The following is a 9,050-nucleotide window of genomic DNA, read 5'->3' as shown; positions in this document are numbered from 1 at the left end:
GCTTAAGCAAACAAAACTACTTTTCCTCGTTCCCATCCCCCAACCCCCGCCGCAGACCTTCGCGGACCTCGGTGGAGGACTTGGGCAACTTTGCCAGGTTGCCCTGCACCCCTCGGTTCGCTGCGTGGGCACGTAGAGAACCGCGGAGAAGGCCGGGGGGGGGGAAATTTGCATGTATGCAAATATTTTTTAAAAATCAGACCTCCTAGGTAACTTTTGTTCCCTTCTGAAATGCGGTACGGCTCAAAGCATTGTAGTCTCTCCAACGAAGCTTTTTGTGGGAATAGATCGTCGGCAGAGGTAATTATGCACAAAATCCTGCAAACTTTGTGCAGCTTCAGTCCTATGGCCTCCAGAAGCGGGGGTGGTGGGGGAAATTTTCACAAGGAAGATTCACCTGGAAGAATCACTGGATTGGGGGGCTGGGGGGGGGGGGTGTCTGGAGAAAGGGAGGCGGAGATTAACTAGCTTTCTCCCTCCCAGGACTGTGAAACTAGTGGGTTTGAACACAGACGCCATAGAAAAAGTTCTATCACGTTCAGAAACAACAGTGGTTTAGCTATGACATCTTTCTCTTTTTAGGAAGAAAAAAAAAATGTGAAAGGGATGTCCCCTTAGGGAAGGGAGATATTCTGGTCCACAAACACGTGCCCAGAACTGGACATATGCTATCATTACTGTCCCTGTTCCTGAGACACCTCTGGAAGGGTGCCTTTTAAGAATCCCCTCTTTTTCCCTCCCCCAGGTAATAGTTCTTAAAATGGAAAAGAGCTTCCTGCAATTATTTTAGGTTTGCTAAAGTATTGTTTTGGCAAAAAAGGGGGTGGTTTTTAGGGTTTGGCAAGTTGCCAATAAGCCTGCTTTTCCAGTTTTTTTTAACCTCATATTTTCTCTCTAGGCTCTCTTCACTGATGGGAAAGAAAAAAAAAAGTATACCTCCTTCCTCCAAACCCCCATCCCATTTCTTCCTTCTCATCTCCCTCACTCTAGTTTGCAGCCTGCTGCATTTTCTAATCCTTCTCAAGATTCCAAAAGGAAAGACGACTGTATCACGTTGAAAGGCTCTGGCACACAGACAGGGGAATCTGCACCTTGGTAGAGGTTACACAGCTAGAGAGCCTCTGAAAAGAGGAAATTACTGTAGGAATGCCCACTCAGCATGTGAGGGTGAGGTGACATGTTAAGGCCACTCTCATTCAGACTCTCCCCCACCCCCTTTTTAAAAGTAAGGAGCAAGAAATATGCTACTGGAGAAAACAAAGTTCTCTGAAATAGTCGGCATCTTTCTAACGTGATTTTATGCTTGTTCTCCAGTTACTTTATTGCCAGAATAATTCCTGAATTCTCAAGAGACCATTTTCACACGCGCCCCCCACCCCGCTTCTAAATCTCCTTGGAAAACTCTGATTATTTATTAAGGGGTGAGGGGAAATAATGACTTAAACCTTTAATGAGAGAGCCCCGTCTTCCCAAACGACACAACTGCTTTTCCTTGGTTCCTCTTGGATTATCAGTAGGGGATAAACGTCCTAAAAGGCAAGCCGAATAACGGAGACAACATCCCTGGCCACGAAAACCCTCGCTGGGATCTATAACTTCAACGCGCTCCAAGTTTCCTCGATAGAAGTTTCTGGCTGACGGTTCCAACATGTAACTGAGGCACAGTGAGAAGTTATTGTTCCGAGTGTGTACTCTTGGGAAGCTTTCTTCCAGAGCAGATTAAAATCTTTCTTTTGGTGTGTTAAAAGATAGACTTCACATCTGCCTCTTCCCAAAACAGCAAAGATGCTGACTTTTAATTGAATCTCAAAAAAAAGGAAAATAATTTTTTAGAAAGGGCTGGCACGTCGCCCTGGTTTAAAAAAAAATGGGGAAAAGTAATTTAATGCTATTTCTACTTTGAAAACTTCTTTTGTTGCAGCAGTGGATGTGCCCGCGATTTCCAGCTTTCTGCGGTTAGCAATATTATCTTAAGTAACTTTTGGCGCCCTTCGTAAGACTTTTGGATATGGGACGATTGTTTGCGCCCTCTAGGCAAGGGCTGGATCCAAGTTCAGCACCAAAGCCCTGCACATCCGCTCCTGCTTTCTCTCCTACCTCCGCCAGCTCCCGCTCCCTCCCCCGCGGGAGGTGGGGGGGTGGGCCGGCGGGGGAAACACTACAAAGCACAGTTCCAACTACAGCCTTTGGAAACAGGACTGCGAAAAATACAGTAGAAGAGTTACAGTTACAGAGAGGCTTCTGGTAACTTTCTCTCCAACAGGCATAAATTTAAACACACAAAGAAACAGATGTTCCTCAAAGGGCAGACTGGGGGTAGAAAACCTTTCCAACCCTCTCCCCTACGTCCCAAGTTGCAAAAGTAAATCCTTGTCCAGAGTTCACAAAGATACTAAGACCCTTGAAAGAGAACAGGGATGGAGGGCGAAGAGAAGAAAGAAAGGATAGTAGAGAGAACAGTATAGGAAACACAGGTGAAGTACAAAAACTAGTTTACCGCAATCATATAAGTGACCCATTGTTAGGAAGGATAAACCCCTTATTGGAAATAACCACTCCAGTCATTTATTTTGCAAGTGCTAGGCGGCTGCCTTGAAATGGGATTGTCTCTGCGCAAAGGAGTCTCCTGTCATGCTCTCTGCTATCCATATTCTCCCTGGCACAGAGCCCAGCCTTGCATTTGCTGTGTTTTATTTGCAGAAATGTTACCTTGCCAGTTTTAGTGAAATCCTCTTAGATATATAAATTATGTCAATAAGGTTTCACTTATATGTACATCTCAAATACCTCTCATTTTGGAGGTTACTTAATAGGAAGATCTTATTAATATGATTTAGATTTTAATGTACAAAGCAATGAAGGTAAAATTGGGGTTTGTAAGTGACAACGCCATTTACTATAGTTCCTACCAAGACTAACTTTATTACTAGCATCTTCCAACATTTTTCTTCTCTAGTTTTTTGACCTACAGTCACTTGTGTGCAGATTTTCTTATATGCATATATTCCTAAATTGAATCATGTTCCTGAACTGAGCATCCAAGTGGATTCTTACATCAGATTTCCAGGCCAGATTTGATTAGAATGCCTAAAGCCTTGGGAAATAGCTCAATGGGAATTTAAGCCAAAGATGGGAAAGAGCCTATATTATTTTCCATTCACTTCCCAACAGAATTAGGTGTCTACACAGCTCAGAGGGAAGGAAGAGATGGATATATTTTAGTCAGAGGCTGCCAGTTACTGTCTCCAAGACAAGCTACCGCAGTTGGTTTCCACTGGATTGGTGTCAAAGACTTGTCCAAGAGGCCAGACTCCAGCTAAGAGTTAGCGAGTCAGCAATCTTCCACACACACCCTCCACAGGGGCTGTTGTGGTAACAAGAAGAAACGTGAACTTGGCCAGTCTCAAGATCCTATTCGCTACTGACCATATATTTAAACAGAATTCAAGAAAAGTCAAGAACAACACTCTCTTTCTCCCCATCTTCCTTTCAAATTTATAAAACAGCTGTCAGTCCACCTGTGAAACAGTCTCTCTCCCTTAAAACTGTTGTTTAGAGTTCAAGAGAGGCTTGCCTATTCCTTCAAAGTACCTGAAAAGCCAAAGCTTCTAAGATAATCAGAGTAAGACGTTTTGCAAGGCTAATTGTGTAGTATATTACTTCCCAAAGCTCACTACCGTCCCAGTTTTCAAGCCACACATTTTTAAAGTTGAACCTCACCTTCCACAACCATTAACAACTTCCCTGAATTTACAAATAACAATTCATGCAAAGTTAAAGATTTCTCTAGAAGAATTTTTTAAAACTTTTCCCAAAAGGCAATGAAGAAGGCATACAATTCACGCAAAACAAGACAAAACAAAACCCACGCTGTTTTGGGGTTTTTTTTTTTTTTTTCTTAAACTCGAAAACTCTTTCCTATTGTGTTTGCTAAATCCGGAAGAGCTTGTAGCTTTGACAGCTTGAACCGCACCATCCCCTTCAGAGCCGCAGAGAACTTCAGATCTTCTCTGCCCGGCCCCCTCTGGCTGTTGCGAGCCATTGTACACCCATGCTTGGATATGATTGGATAAAGCTTTTGTCAATCTCCCATGTTGTCCCATTGATTAGAGGATCGAATAGTCAATTACTCTCCGGGTCCAGACATTTCTTTTCGGGTTAGGTTGACTGCTGAGGCCAGACGTCTTTTTACAGAACAGAGCACGTACAGGATTTTTTTCCCCCTTCTGGAACCGAGCAAGCGCTAGGAGGAAAAAAATCTGTCAAGCTCAGCAATTTTTTCAAATCTCGGGGAGGAAAGAAAAAAAAAAAAGGAAACCCGGTCCCTGATGCACATAGCAAAAAAGAAAAAAAAAAAAAAAAAAAAAGCCATCCACAAAGCTACATCTTTAAAACAAAACCATTACAATAGACATTTACCCAGCAGTCACTTCAATGCATATGCAAGCTAGAGAAATTTTAAAGTCTTAGGCATTAAACAAAGTCATTCTACCATTATTGTTGTTTATAAAACACATATCGTATAAACGCAAAATAGAAAGTTTAAAGATGTACCACGTACCACTGCAATGCAAAAAGAGTACGTGAGAAACTTTAAAATGTTCGGACGAATTGCTTCATTTGTTGTCCCCATTTTTTTTTTTGCATGAGAAAATATATCTAAATAAACTTGGAACCGTTGAAAACCCGGAAGAGATTTTTTTTAAGCTGTTGGCCAATTGCAGGCTTCTTGGAGTTTTTTTTTTTTTTTTTTTTTTTACTCCAAATCAGGAGGCTTTTGCAATTGCAACGCGCGCTCTCTGCCTCTCTCACTGTCTCTCCTCTTTTGAAAGCGATCCAACCCCGGCTGGCTGGTTCTCAGATTCTCTCTGGTTTTGCCTTGTGTGCTTTGGATTGTACGAGACTTTGCAGAAGTTGCCATCGATTCGCAGTCCCTCACTCCCGTCCCTACTCCCTTGTTTATTTCCGCAATCGCTGCAATTTGCATAGTAACCACGCAAGAGGCGCCGGCCGCTGCCTGCGGAGGGGGCCGGGAGGGGGCAGGGAAAAGGCCTTGCCCCCTTCTCCCTTCCTCCTGTCGCTCTCCCCGCCAGTCTCCTCCTCCCCCACGGCGTGTGGCCAATAGGAGCCCCGGCATTCAGCGCAAGCTCCGGTCGGGACACCGTTCGGAAGAAAAGCCCCTGTGTTACTAGGCCCCGCGCTCAGGATGTTTTTGGCGCAGTAGTAGATCCCCGGCTTGCGGACCTCGCAGCCGGTACTAGGGAGATGTGAGGATATAGTACCTTTGCCTGCGGTTGTGCGGGTTTTGCACGTTTTAATCAAGTCTGCACACCTGCTTTCTCGGTTTCTTTTTCCACAACCTCTTGTGAGTTATTAGGCTAGTTCATGATGGTTAGTGAGAGATTTAACCTTTATTTGCACTGGTGTAGACCAAGAGTTAAAGATCCTCTTTGGTTCATTAAATCAAGAGAGTGCAAAATGTCACAGAGAACTCGCAGTGAAATAAAGCTTCTGCTCCAGGTTCAGAAAGGAAAAAGCGTTGACTCTGCTCTCTGCAGATGGCTGACATAAAATTGTTAGGTGCGCTCTCTCAAGAATAAAGCTCTTCCTTTAAAGCAGGAGATGCAGTGAAGTTCTAACTTAATTGCAATTGTCTGGTTTGTCAATATCCTTACAAAACCTGGGTTCCACAAAGTTTAATGCACCCCTCTACCTCCCATCCCCCCAAAAGAAGAGCTGTAAGAATCTCGACATTTAAAGGGGGAGGAGGGTTAAAACACAATTATTGGAATATTAAGTCCTTCATCTCACTGATTCATCTTATTAATCCAGACTCTTTAAGATCATGTAATCAGGATATTTCAATGTCAACCTTTCATGTGTTTGTTTTAAACAACAAACTAGCCATTGATGCAGTGGTGGTGTGGGGAGAGTGTCCCTTTAATTGGAAAGCTTCACAACCGGGCTATTGCGTTTTTTTTAAATGTGTTTGCTTTACATCAGTTAAGTATCTTAGGACGTTTTGCTGAATAACTGAGTTACGTGAAAATGTATGCTTAGCTCACTTGATAAAAATTATCCAATAAGAAGTCAAGAGGAATAGGAAGCAACCTGGCAGTTGTCTGATTTTCTTAGCTGTCCTTGGTGAAGGTACCTAATTAATTAATAACAGGACCTTGCACAGTTAAATTAGAGGTTAGAGAAACCTCCTATTTTATTTTGAACCACATTTTTGGCTGTAGGCTTGCACTTTACAACTCGCTAACTGATGCAGCATTGCTGGGAGGTTTAGTACTGTGGCTGCCCTTGGTGTTAAGCAAGCTTGGCTGTTCTGGTCTGCCGCTGATAGATTCCGATATTGTCTGGCTCTAGAAAGTCTGTGGCATTTAATCCTGACCTCCTCCACTGAGCATACATTTCCACTTGGCATACTACTTTAACCCTAGAAATACACTTGATGAGATGTAGTGGCTTAAGTAAAAAGAAAAAATAATTTTTTAAGTAATCAAAAAAGTTCTAAGCCTAGTTCAGCTGGTGCTAGGGCTGTGTGATCTTGAGATGGTTACATAACACCTGTAAAATAGGACATCGACCTATTGTGAGAATGGAGGTCTGTTTTGTCAAGAGCTAAGAGCCTTTGAAATGCACAAGAGGTATCACCTTGTATTGCATTGCTCTGTAGAGGCCATGGTCTGAATAATTCCCAATGCTAAGCAAGCCAGGCCTTGTCAGTAAGTGGTAACAGTGAGTTTTGTGTACAATGTCTGTAGTTCATTAACTTAGTCTAATGTGGTAGGTTAGTACAATTTCCAAAGTGAACTTTTATATCTCCGTCTAGTTAACAACATAGTATAGGCTTTGGAGTCCAACTTAGGTGTTAATGTTGGTCCTACTATGTGACTCCAGGCAAATTATTTCACCTCTGTAAGCTTTAGATTCCTCATCTGAAAAATGGGACATATTAAGAACATTTGTAAATTACCTAGTACATTATATGTGGTCAATATACGGTAGCTATAATAATTATATTATTACTGTTTAATATGTACCATGTTCTAGGTACATTGAATGTGCTAGCTGGGGATACAGAGAATAAGATATTATCCCTGCCTCTAAGAAGCTTTCAGTCCAATGGCAGAGACAAGACAGAAAGGTAAATAACAATGTAATAAGTGCTATGTCCAACTTAGATATACATAAAGGGCAATGGGAACACAGATGACTGATTTTGCCTGGATGTACAGATAAAAAGCTAAAAAAAGGAAATGACATTTGTGTTGGGCCAAAAGTATGAATTTGCCACGTGAACAATCGAGGGGCAGGGCACTTCTGTCCAGGAAAGCACGGAGATGTCAGTGTATGCAATGGGCCAGAGAATGGGGATGGGTTCGATTGTGGCTTGTTGCTCTAGCTAGTATTAGCTTGTGTTACAGTAACTAGAGATGTAGTTAGAAAGGCAGACTGAGGCAAGATGGTGGAGAACCTTGCGAGCCATTTAAACTTTTGCTTGAGGGACCAGGGAGGCATGAAAGGTATTTAATCAAAAGATAGACAAGGTAAGATTTGCAAATTAGAAAGATCATGCTAGCAATGGAGGCAAAGAGACCAGTTAGAAAAAGGTGAGAGAAGATAAAGTCTTGAACTATATAGCATAGCAGGAATGAATGAGCAAGAGAGAGAAAGGGGGGCAAGAGTAGAGGGTAGGAGAGAGGTGAGGAAGCAAGGGAGACGCGCCATTGATATTCACTTTAGGGACTTTGATCAACAGGGACAACTTAAGAGCGCAATTTGTCCAGACTCTCCCCAAAGTTCAAATATCCACCCGATGTGTAATAAGACCTATTAGTGAAAGAGGCTCTCCTTACCCCACAAATTGCCACTTCTATATCCTTAAACCTACCAATATTAAATAATTTTAAAATAAAACAGTAACCATAACGATAGCTCACATAGATTGACTGTTTACTCTCTATTAGCTCTTCCCACACCCTGAATTTGTGTTCCAGTAACTTCAGCCCCACTGAAAATCAGCTGCACATCGAATAGGGTGATTTTGAGTCGTCAACCCCATTGAGAGCCTCATGTTTCCACATAGGCCTGTTTTATGCCTTGAAAATAGTAGGCTCTTCCAGGAATTCTGCTTTGTTGACCCAAATAAAAACTTAATCCTCTTGCAGGGCATTGATATGGAGACTAGAACATCAGAGTCTTACAGAATTAGAAACATGATTCAGAATTGCAATATTTTTCTCATAATAAATTTAAATTTCCAAACTAAGTTGAATGTTGAACACACAGATATATTTCACATTTTCTTGATTTGCTTGGTAAATCCTAGATCATCCAAAGTACTTTTTAGGCTAAGTAATCAACACTGGCATTTAGAGATCTAACATGGCAATATAAAGGATAAATACTAGAAGCAAATTTAAATCTAGGATTTGATGAGGCTTCCAAATAAGCAAGTTGTGGCAGACTATTGTCTCCCCTAAATCTGTTCCCTATTTTTGGAGACATAGATGAACAGTTTAGAGCCTATATTTCCCAGCCTTCCTTGCAGATAGGCATGACACATGATTAAGTTCTTCTCAATAGAATGGGAGCAGAATTTCTGAGTCCAAGCTCCATGTCACTTGCTTAAAAGAAATTTCTTGTCAATTTTTGACCTAAGGACTGCAGTGAGGCTATGTTAGAGACTGAACTTCAGTGAAAAAGACCAGGACAATGCCCTAGGAGACAAGACAGCAGCAAGGTAGGAGAACCTGTGTCCCTAAACGACCTCATGGAGCAAAGCTGCTCCTCCAGCCTAGATCATATTTAAACTGTTGTGTTCTGAGGCCTCTGATATAGCAGCCTAGCCTTTACTATAGCTAATAGTCAAGATTATAACATAGTCTCATGATACCTTTGGATTTCTCTCTAAAATGTTATGGTTTTTCCCCAACTTGGTACAGATCACATTTGGTTTTATTATCACCCTCCTTTTCCAGACTCTCCTCCTGCCGCAATTCTCTCTGATACCCCCTCGTCCCATCCACGCTAAATGACCC

The sequence above is a fragment of the Neophocaena asiaeorientalis genome, unplaced genomic scaffold (assembly GCF_003031525.2).
Source record: "Neophocaena asiaeorientalis asiaeorientalis breed wild unplaced genomic scaffold, Neophocaena_asiaeorientalis_V1.1 scaffold581, whole genome shotgun sequence".
Classification (NCBI taxonomy): Eukaryota; Metazoa; Chordata; class Mammalia; order Artiodactyla; family Phocoenidae; genus Neophocaena; species Neophocaena asiaeorientalis.
The sequence above is the reverse complement of the archived record's forward strand: the minus strand, read 5'-3'. Positions refer to the sequence as shown.